Below are 12,264 nucleotides of genomic sequence, written 5' to 3' on the forward strand. Positions count from 1 at the left end.
ACATTTTTTTCGTAATATTTTTTCCACTTTTGCGAAAATTATAAAGAAAACCCGACAAAATACAACGCTGCATTTAGCCAAAATTTCCATTTGGGCACAATACATACACACACATATCTACCATATACATACATATCTACATATGTATTTTTGTTTGCACAAGTGCTCACATGCGTCGCTATATAATTATGTACATCTGTATATGTATATATGTATGTATATAGCAATACGGAACTGCTGTTTTAGCCCAACCGTTTGCCTGTGAGTGTTTGCCGGACTGATCGTTCGACTTTTCGGTTCGTACACTTGTTTGCTCGCTATTATTGACTCAATGGGCAAATTGAAATATGGTTGATGTCAGTAAAATGACATTCGCCGTGGTTGTTGTTGGTTTTACTTTGTGTTTGTTTTTGTTGTTTCATATGTATTTTTTGTTTTTGTTGTTTTACGTGTATTTTTATTTTTTTTTGTTTTTGCTGCTTTCTTGCTGTTATTGTTTTTGTTTATGTCCTACAATTGTTGCTATTGTTGTTATTATTACTGTTGTTGTTGTTATTATTATTGTTGTTGTTCTTATTATTACTGCTGTTGTTGCTACAGTACATTGCCATTGTCGATAAGTTGCATTTTTGCCTCGCCGCACACTCACTTAAACTATTTTAGTTGCTATTTTTAAGTTTATAAGTGCTTGAGTGAAATAGAGCTGCCAGTTTGGCATCTTATTGGAATTTAAGTACGTGTAAATATTCTTTCGGTGCAAGTAATTTGGCACAGTTTAGGGTGAAAAAATTTTATGGATTTTTTTCTTGGAAAAACAACAATAACAACAAAAGAAAAAACAATATATGCAATAAAAACAAAAACAACAAAAAGAGTATAAGAATTTTGTTGCAGAAAAGCTAATGATTTTTGCGTGATTAGTCAGCGTGTCTGCTATTTTCGTCTCATGTTAATTAGATGTTATCAAATTTGGAAAAACAAAATTAAAGAAAACTATTTCGAATATTAGAAATGACAAAAAAAAAATGAAAATATGACCGCGCTAATTTCGATGTGAACCCACAAAGAGTACTTATTAACTTTCTTTGGAAGTGTTTTGTAATATGTGAATTTCATTTCATTATGTAATCTTATAATATTTTCAATTTGTTTTAACGTAAGTTTATTTCATTTTACTTATTTTTCTTTTCATTAAATATTTAATTATATTATAAATAAAATTAATATTTCTATTTTTCTTAATTTTTTGTTTTATTATTTATGAATTATGAAATTTATTATTTTTGAATTTTTTATTCTAGCATTTTAATTTTTAATTTTCTAATTATATTTTAATTAGTTTAATTTAGTTTTTAATTTTTTTTGAATTTAATTAAATTTATTTTTATTAATTTCGCTTTATTTTTTTTTAATTAATTAAAATAAATTAATTTTTTTTTAATTTAAATGAAAATATTTTTTATTTTACATATTTTGATTATTTTTTTTATTTATATTACATAATATAACTTTAATTTAATTTAATTTAAAAACATTTTATTAATTAATTTAAATTTATTAAATTAAATTTGCTTTATCTTATTTTTACTTTTTGTTTTTATGTTTTTCTTTTGAAATTAACTAAATTTATTTTTAATAATTTCGCTTTATTTAATTTTTTAATTAATTAAAGTAAATTAATTTTATTAATTAAATTAAAATTCTTTTTTTATTTCATTTTTATTATTATTTTATTTATATTATATAATATAATTTAGTATAATTTAAACAAGTTTTATTAATTAAATTGAATTAAATTTGCTTCTTCTTATTTGTACTTTTTGTTTAAATATCTATTAAATTATATTTTTTCCTATTAAATTTTTTTTTCTAATTTTAAATAATTATTACTTGATTTGATTAAATTTATTTTATTTATTTTTCTTTTATTTTATTTTTATTTATTATATAATTTTATATTTTTTTTTGTGTAATTAAATTTTTTTATTAATTAATTATTTTAATTTTAATTTCTTAGTTTATTATTTCAGAGGTGTTGATTTTAGTTTTTATTACAATATTTTATTTTAATTATATTAATTTAATTCCAATTAAATTTAAAATTGAATTAGTTTTTATTTAATTTTCACTTAATTGTTTAAATATCTAATTGATTTTATTTATTATAATTTTTTTTTTAATTTGATTCAATTTATTTTATTATTTTTTTTTTTTTGTTTTATTTTATTAAATTTGTCGTTTATTTTTTATTTTTTTTATTAATTTAAGTAATTTTTTATTATTTAATTTCAATTCCTTGAGATTTTAATTTGTTTGTTAATTTGTAGTATATTATTTTAATTTAATATACTTTATTTTGTTTTATTTTGTATAATTTTTAGTTATTCTATTTTCTTTTAATTTATTGAATTTATTTTTTTTTCACTCTATTTTAATTTATTTTTTTCTTCATATTAAATTACTTTATTTGATTGTTTTTATTTTTCATTGCGTTCTAGTATAAATAAAAAAAAAATAATGATCTAAAAATAATAATTTGAGCGACCACTATGGCTAACCAATTTTCCACCTAGAAACCAAAAACTTTTCCAAAAATCGAAAATTTCTTTCGCTACCTCATTACATCCTCAATTAGGGCAAGTCAATATCTATCTCTATACATATATACATGTATGTATATAGCCTTGTATATATTCAGCCTTGCCTTCAACTCCCACCAACAATGAGCTATTTAGCACTTGCTTGAATAAGACCAAAATGTCGGAATTTCCACACATTAAGTGGCATTGCAATATTTACTTATTTACATATGCACGCACACAAACACATACACATGCATTTGCTACCTTGGCGACGGTGTGGGGCGTATACGTCACGCGTTTCTGAGTGCAAATATCTGTGTTATTGCCTTTTTATGCCCAAAAAGTGCATCTTAAAATGAGGTTTATGTCAATTTCTTCCATTTCACATGTCTACTTTACACACACATACATACATCTGTGCATATGTGGCTGCAAATATGCCGCGCGCTGTAAACCGTATTTATGAATATTTTATGAGTATCTGTTTACTACTCACGCCAGCACGGTTCGCTGTTTGTTTTTGTACTTCTGTACTTGCCATTTACGTATTTTCGGTTAATAGGGGGTGGTAAAGAATTTGTATGTGCTGCTGACGTGTCGCTTGCCTTGCTCACACAGTGCATACAAGTATATTCCGTATTTAATTGTATCTGTCAAGTTGTGTTGTACTTTTCGTCCAATCGTGCTCGCATACGTGTGAAAATACCTACATATGTATGTATGTGTGTGTGCGTGATTTTTTGCTCAAGCAGCTTCGGTCTCATTGACAAGTGACAATATACAGTTGTTGTTCACTAATTACTCGAAAAACATTTATTTTACTCTGGTACGAAACTGAATACAATTTAATATTTGCCTTTTAAAATGTCGGGGAAATAGTAAAGTGAACACTAGGGTGGGTAACTTTTTATTTTGAATTCGGTTCTTTGGTGCCTTGAAATACCTTTGTAATTGTGAAACGTTATTAATTTTAGTTTGTTGCAAATAAAAAAAAAAATATTTAAATATTTTAATCTTCTATAAGGCATTTAACGAAGAAAATTTTGTGTTCATTCGAAGAAATTATTTTTAGTAAATTTATATCGTCGAAAATTAAAAGAGATAGTTTCAAACTAAGAAGTATAGTTCTGGTTCTAAAGGCAGTTTCTTGATAATGCAAACAAAAGACTTAAGACACAAATAAAATTTTGGTTGTGTCTTTTTTTAATTTTAATTTTGATTTATTTTAATTTTAATTTAATTTAATTTTAATTTTAATTTAATTTAATTTATTTTCGTTAGTTTATTTTATTCTACTTAATTTCAATTTTTTTTTTAATTTATTTAATTTATTTAATAAATTTAATTATTTTATTAATTTTTAATTTAAAATCTATTCTTTTGTTCTAGCAATTTTTTAATATATTGTTATAAAGATTTCTAGAAACTTTTCTTTGAAGTATTCCCGTTTTTGTTAAGTTTTGGCTAAATATTTGCTACTCTAACGGTCCACCCTAGTATGTTCATGCTGTGCTATTATATATAAATAGTCAGCATGCTAAGTTCAAAGATTTCTCAAATTTCCGGTGCAAATTAAAACTGACATTGGTGCAATTTTCAAACTGAGTGAACAATGATTTTTTGTTTTTTTTTTTGCTTCATCATTGGATGTAGAAAAATGGAAACTTTTACGAAAATTCAGCAAACAATTTTTCAGAAATGAAAAAAAAAATCATGGTGGGAAATTGTTGTCTTTCAAATGAGCAATAATATTTTCCAAACTTGGCATAAGAACAAAAAAAAAATTATAATAACAAAAAAAATAAAAACAAAATATGTATATACATATATAAAATGTATTTAACAAAATTAAAAATTTAAATATGAAAAAAATTGCAATTATATCAAAAATTTATAAAAAAAAGTATGAGAAAAACTAAAAAAATAATTTAAAAATTAAAAAAAAAATCAAAATAATACAAAAATGAAAAATAATAACAAACAAAATTAAAGAAAAAATTATTCAAAATAAAAGTACTAATAAAAAAGAATTAAAAATTTAAATATAAAAAAAAATCAAAATATATCAAAAATCAAAAAAAAAATTGTGAAAAAATAAATTAAATTAAAACTAAAAACATTAATAAGTAAATTAAAAATAAATTTTATGAATAAAGTTATTCAAAAACTAAATACTTAAAAACATTTAAAAATTTTAGTATTAAAAAAATTAAAATTATATCAAAACTTAAATGAAAAACTAAAAAAAAAATTAAAAATTACTAGAAAAAATCTTAATAAAATGACAAGTTAATTTATTATAATAATTTATATAACAAAATAAAGTAAATAATTTTTGTCTATAAGAAAAATATGCATTTTTTAATTTAATGCTTGTTGCCCAATTTTTAAGTAAATAATTATAATAAATACATTAATACAGTAATTAATTGTGTAGTTAATTATTAACACGAAATTTCTGAATTATTATTATGACAAAAATTTATAGTTTTTTGAAACCAATGAAATGAAATTTACTTATTTATTTAGTAGTCGCAGAAATTAAAGCATTAAAATTATTTTCATTAAGATGACTCACAACTTTAAGTTTAAATTAATGATTATTAAATTATGGTTTTAAGTTTTAATAATTGTTTTTTATATATAATTAATTAGTAATTACTGTAATTAATTTTAAATTAATAATTAATTATTTATCTTTCGTAGTTTTAATAATTAATTTAAATAAAAAAATTAATTAGAAATAATATAATTAAATTTAATTAAGTTAATTAAATTAACTTTAAATTAAATATTTATAAATTACTTCATTTAGTTTAAATAATTCATTTTAATAAATAATTAATTAATAATTAATGTAATTTAAAATTTAATTAAGTTAATTTTATTAATTTTAGATTTATGCTTATTAAATTACGGTGTTTAGTTTCAATAGTTAATTTAAGTAAATAAAGAACTAATTATTAACGTAATTAATTTTAAATTAATTTTTGATTACCTGTCGTAATTCAATTATCAATGCATGAAAGCGAACTCTTTGCAAAATTTTCATTACAAAGCTATTATGAACATAAATAATAGCTTTTACTTTAATCTAATAATTAAATTAATATTTATTTTAGTTCAAATTAATTACTAATTACTTATTGTTAATTAATTATATTTAATTAGTTGTTAATTAATTATTAACTGATTATTTTTATTTTTAGTAATTTATCGCAATTTATGAATACAAATTCTTTGTAGAACTATAATTACTAATCTATTATGAAGTTAATTTATAGCTTATAGCTTCATCTAATGATTAATTTATTGTCTATCTTCGTTTAAATTAAATATCAAAGAATTGCTATTAATTAATTATTTCCATTTATGTTTATGTAATGATTAATGCTTTTCATTAAATATTAATTAATTATTTTTAATTAATTACCATACTTAAATACTCAATTTATAACTACTTGCAAATACCCTGCAAAATTTTAATTACTAATCTTGCGACGTAATCACACACATACATATGTATGAGTAATGCAGGTACGAGTATGTCACGAGAGCTGCATGTCAGCACGAAGGCATCTTCTGACGCATACAAATAAGCAAGTATATGCAAATATGTAACAATGTATGCACAAAGCAAACACTTAACTGCATGTATTTATGCGCATATTGTATGCTTTTGTAACTATGTATGTATATGTGTTTGAAAATGCAACGCAACGTTGCAACATACGCCAAATGAACTTCAAGGTAAGGGAAAACTTAATAAACTCAAAAAAAGCAGAGAAGAAACAATGGCAAGTAGCTTTGCAGCACGAGATGTTGGCAGATGAAGTCATTTGGCTACACTCACACACACACATACAACATGTGTTTAAATATTGTGTGGCTATATTTGCTGGCGGGAGGAATCGTACACCAGTTTGTGGCACTATCATTTTACTTGGCTCATTTTCCACAAGTTTGCGCGACGCGTAACGCGAAACGACGTTTTGATTTCTTCAACAAGTTGCCAGACTTTATAAAATAAACACACACATTTTTCTCACTCGTCTATATAAATAAAATTTGCGCTTTGTTGACAATTTCATTTGAAACCACACATTTCAGTTTACATTTACGTTTCAAGCAAATAATGTTTGAATACTAACACACGTGAAAACAGGCACATACTATATAAATATATTTTATGCATATTATAAATACAAATTTACAAGTTATCGACACCTAAAATGCAAAATAACGTAACGTCACTTTTCACAAGTTTACAGACGAAGGAAAAACCATATAATAGAAATGTACATTGAAAGAAAATATGAGTTTTGGTTATGAAATGGTTATATATTGGTTATCATATACTTGAGTTTTGGTTATAAAAGGGTTATATGTTGGTTATTTGATCTGACAGTGATTTTTGATTTTTTTAGATGATACGCTGGTTTGTGAGAAACCACTCAAGTTGAAACAAAATATGAGTTTTGGTTATAAAATGGTTATATATTGGTTATAAATTTGGTATATCTGACTGTTGAAACTGAAAATTGCGTGTAGCATAACTATATATAATATGATATAGTGAATACAAAACTAATTTTAAACAAAAGTTGAGTTTTGGTTATAAAATGGTTATACATATATTGGTTATAAATTGGGTATATCTGACAGCTGAAGCTGAAAATTTTGTGTAGCATAACTATATATAATATGATATAGTGATAAAAAACTAATTTTGAAACAAAATGTGAGTTTTGGTTATAAATTGGTTATATATTGGTTAGCATATACTTAAGTTTCGGTTATTAAAGAGTTATGTATTGGTTATTATTTTTATTTTCAATTTTTTTTTTTGCTGATACGCTGTTTTGCATTTTAGATAACGATATGTAAATATGTAGATATATTTATATATATCTAAGCGGCTGTAAGTACGCTTGTAAGCCAAGCAAAGTCAAACCGCGCGCTTAATTGGTATGTGTGTGTTGATATAACTATGTATGTATGTGTATGCACGTGTATTTTCTCTATGTATTTTATCACACCACTTTCGTCGCGACATACATACATACATATGTATATATTTACCGCCGCGCGTGTGTAGCGTAAATCACTTAGTGTCACTAGAATAATGACAAATATTTAATGTGCTCGTTACGTGCGTGCAACTACAACAAATATGCAAACTTACACCAGCATGCAGGCGTCCATATACACATACATATATTTGCGTGTATTTGTGCTGTATGCAAACGCAACGTTGCGTTGCCACAAGGCAACAAAGCAAGACGTTGTTCAAATACAGCGACTCTTACCAGGTAACACACACAGCGCACAGAGCACAGAGCTTTCTTATGCAAACACACTCACATATATATGTATTTAAGCACATTTAAGTAATGTTGTATGTTTTTATAATTGTTTAGACACTTCAAGGCACACAAACACACGCGCGATTGCAAGCGTTTTGACGTTTGAACGCGCGATAAACGATTCTTTTCGTTCTTTATGCTTTTCTACTGGCACAGCTTCTTAAAAAGGATGAAAAAATTAAAAAAAATTTTAAATTTCAAAAAAAAATTCCAAAAAAAATTTTCAAATAAAAAATTTCAAAAAAATTGTAAAAAAAGTTCAAAAAATTACAAAAAACTACAATTAACTGTTGGCTAATATTTCTCAATTCAACGCGTCAATTTACGCTGCTGTGCGCGTATCTAGCGCGACGATTATCAGTGGCGCACTAAAATGCCTCAAACTATGCCGCCGCTTCGCATTGCGCGCTCAAAGCGACGAGCGCTTTCCACTTATTGAGCGCTGAGCAACAGGTAAATGCCATGTACTACAACACACTATAACAACAACAACAACAACCACTAAGAGATACGCGCAAAATTTCATATTGTGTCTAATGGATATGACAAATTTTTTTAGCACCGCCATAAATACAGCTTCGGCTCGTATATATTTATATAGTACACACACACATATGTATATGAATATGCACACACACACGCACTCACTTCTAAACGCCCGTACTCTAAGTACTCGCCCGGCGTATGCTCACGAACACAATACAAGCCGATGACATACAATAAATTATATACTGCACAATATTCATATAATACTCGTATATATGTATGTATATAATTATATGAACATATATATAGCTTAGCGCTTAGCGCCTGCTGTTGCCGGTGCGCGCTGTTTTGTTGTCGTTGCCGTTGCTGATACTAGTGCTGTCGGTAGCGGTGAAATGCCGGTGTTGTCGCAGCGCTTTGTGCGCGCTTCGCTTTAAACGCTGACGAATGACAAACTGACGTGACGTTTTGCAGGCCTAGCCCATTTTAGCCAAACCCACATAGCTATATACAAACAAATCAACATATATACAGACACACAAACAACCAAAAACACACACACAAACAAATAAGACTACACAAACACACAATCAGAAACAGAAACACAACCACACAAACAAGTAAGCGCTTATATACACCGCATATGAGTTATAAACATCCGCTCATCCATCCATCCGTCCAACCATCCATTTATCCATCCATACGTACATCGTTCGAATACGAATTACTCGCGTATTGTCTTGCCAAACGTATCGCTCGCTTGCTGCCAAATTGTTCACATTTTTTTTTTCATTTCCACACCGTTTTCATAGATGCGTGCACGAGCGAATGCATGTGTGACACTTTTTTAGTGTTCTGCGCTGCTCGTTGCTCCAAGCAGCTTGCATTGGTTGAGCATATAAAAAGAATACGATTTGACCACACCACAAAAATAATTTAGAAATTGGAAATAAAAGTACGTGTACATATGTGTTCGTTTCTGATAAAAATGCGATAGCTTTAGATGGTGGTCTTTGTGTGTAGTATTCCAACAAAGTGAGCTTAAAAAATACCATAGAAATCTACGTATGCCGATTTTTGACCATGTGACTTCTTTACCTTTCAAGACCAATGTTAGAGAGCTCTTACTACCGTGGGCAAAAAATAGTAAGACTTTTTTGTTTAAATTTCGCACGAAACCCCATTAGTCGAAATTATTTTTCTATGTTGGTATAACTGTCAATAACACTTGTGCCAGATAACGCATCAAAATAATCATTAGTGTTAAGCATGCATTTGTCTTTCTGACACCTACAACGCTATTGCTGCTGTAGAGCAGAGCATCGAAAAGACCCGAATGAGTTCATCCACCATCCTGCGAAAAAATTTAGGCTGTGTCTAGCCACTTTATGGAAGATTTAGTGAAAGGTTTGCGGGCTCACGTTATCTAACTTGTGGCATTGAAGCCGATAGATCATCAGGCGCGTACAATTTCGAGAATGGCCCAAAAACGAGATGGGCACCGCTCCCGATTTTTATTACAAGAGAATTTTGTTCTGCGCTGAAGCTCTCTTTTGGTTGAATGGATGCGTCAGCAAACGAAATTCTCGCATTTGAAATGATAAGCCGTAGTTGATATTTTTTTGAGTTATTAAGTATGTAAAGTTGTTCTCTAATGTTCAAATATTAAGGCTCTCGACAGGAATTTATCGACTAAAACTGTATGCAAAAAATCCCACTTCAACTCCGGCCTTGGAGCCAGTTACCTGTCGAAATGCTCGAACGAGTCTTCGAAAATTGAACTCTACGGATGAAACGTAGCCACGGCCAACATTTGGAAATATGCAAATCCAAAAAATTATGAAAGATACTCGTATAACCCCGAATGATGACACTTAAACCAGTAAGAATGTGGGAAATCAACTGAGTTTCTTTCACATCCGCAGTACAAACATTGACTTGCAACCTAAACTAATAAAAATTTTCTCGTGGTAACTAGTCTATCACTGAATGTATGCCCTTTGCTAATTATATTAATTGAGAATTTCCCAGAATCAATTATTGTAACTATTTATTTCTCCTAATTGATTATTTATATAAATTCCATATAAATAAAATTTATGCAAAAAATAAAATAAAATATATTAACAATTGAAAATATATATTTATTAGCGAGCGACAGCAAGCAATTCTCCAATTTGATCTAAACGGGCGAAATGATAACAATTACTATTCAAGCCTTGAACTTAATTATTGTGCACTGACTTCGAGTATAAAAGCTCAAGCGGTAGGTAGACTGTGTCACGAAATTTTTGTAAATTCCGGAAACCTTAAAATATGTCGCACAATTTTCCATAATGCCATGAAAAAGTGCCTTCATTTCGGCTGTAAATGCTTACTCGACAAACACTCTATTTATTTTTATAACTTTTGTTATTGTACACGACTTTTATACATATGTACATATAGTTGTGAGTTGTTGCAGTTATTATTGTTGTTGTACAGAGTTTATCGTATTTCAGTAATTTTAATTTTTAGTTTTGTTTAAGTGTCATTTTTGACTCAAGGTGCTTGTAAGATTATATACTCGCACTTGAGTATATGTATGTGTACATGTGTGTGTGTGTGCGTGTTCGTGAATGTATTAATAGAAGACAGATGTGCGCGTGTTTTCTTTGGCAATTGGTTAACTAAAGGCAAATTGCACACGTTTTCAAATATGAGTTACAAATGAACATATTTTCTTAGAGCTTAAGTAATAACTAAAAATGTATTAATGAATTTTAGTCTTTGCTAAAATTTATTTACAAGCTATTGAATTGTTCTTAATTTTTAAATTTTTTCGAAAGAAATATTGACAAAAATTTTAGCAGAAATTTTTTTTTGGACATGAACGTTTGTCATACAGAAAAACTTATCAATTTTACTCCAAAAAATTAAATTTTTTTATTAAATGAGAATAAATGCAACAAGAAGTATATTAAAGTAATTATTAATTTTTAAGAAACTGTTGTTGCTATGGAATTTCTCTTATTTACACATAGATACAATTTTTCTTAATGGCAACACCTACCCTACAGGAAAAAATTAATGCAGAACCATGGGAAAAGGATTTACAAGCTTGATTTTTATTTTTTGCATAATCTTGTGACTTTAAGCTCTGTATGAGTACATTTAACAAAACTCATGAAGGGACTTGTTCAAATTAAATATAAATAAAAAGTAAACATTTAACTTTTACTGTTCATGATTTCGTTTGAGTTTATTGTTTAAAATGCTTAATATATATAAATAAATTTCTATAAAACAAAATATTTAAATAATTCAAAAAGTAGATATTTAAACAAAATATTTATCTGCTTTCTCATCTTGCATTTTATAAGTGAGAACTTTTTGCTAGTACTCAAAGTTCAAGTTCAAGTTGAATTCAATTGAAGAAAGTATGGGGATAAACTTGTATAAATTTTACCGTGTGATTACATATGTTCATTGAATTTATAAAATTTTGTGTAATTTTTGCCAGTTTTTCATTTATACCAGTTTGGTGAATTTATACCAGTTCCTGGTATTCATATCAGTTGACTTCTATGTTCGCTAGCTCAACAAATTATCAATTAAAAAGCAGTTTCTATTTACTTTTGCCAATTAATTTTGATTTATACCAGTTTTTTGTTTGGTTCACCATTCTTAAGGCATGGGTAATCATAGTGTGATTTAATCTGATAATGAATTCCCCACATTTATATCAGCTGAATGCAATTATACCAGTTCATTTCATTTATACCAGTTTTTTTTTTACACGCTTCTTCTTCAAACTATTAATACAAAAATATTTTTTATTTAATTTTACC

At 27.0% G+C, this 12,264-nt stretch overlaps 1 protein-coding gene across 8 annotated transcripts in view; it reads right to left on the reverse strand.

Annotated features, from left to right (window-relative positions):
• The window catches only part of LOC105223796 (CUGBP Elav-like family member 1), a 202,682-nt gene that overhangs the window by 85,636 nt on the left and 104,782 nt on the right, over nt 1-12,264 (reverse strand). The window contains exon 1 of one of the 8 annotated variants that reach the window (XM_049446806.1): nt 7,947-8,099. The exons of the other annotated variants lie outside the window; for them this stretch is intronic. The gene's annotated coding sequence lies outside the window, so the exon portion shown is untranslated. Of the gene's footprint in view, nt 1-7,946; nt 8,100-12,264 lie in introns of those variants that run through there. 8 annotated transcript variants of the gene reach the window in all.

This window comes from Bactrocera dorsalis, chromosome 1, assembly GCF_023373825.1.
Source record: "Bactrocera dorsalis isolate Fly_Bdor chromosome 1, ASM2337382v1, whole genome shotgun sequence".
NCBI classification, from domain to species: Eukaryota; Metazoa; Arthropoda; class Insecta; order Diptera; family Tephritidae; genus Bactrocera; species Bactrocera dorsalis.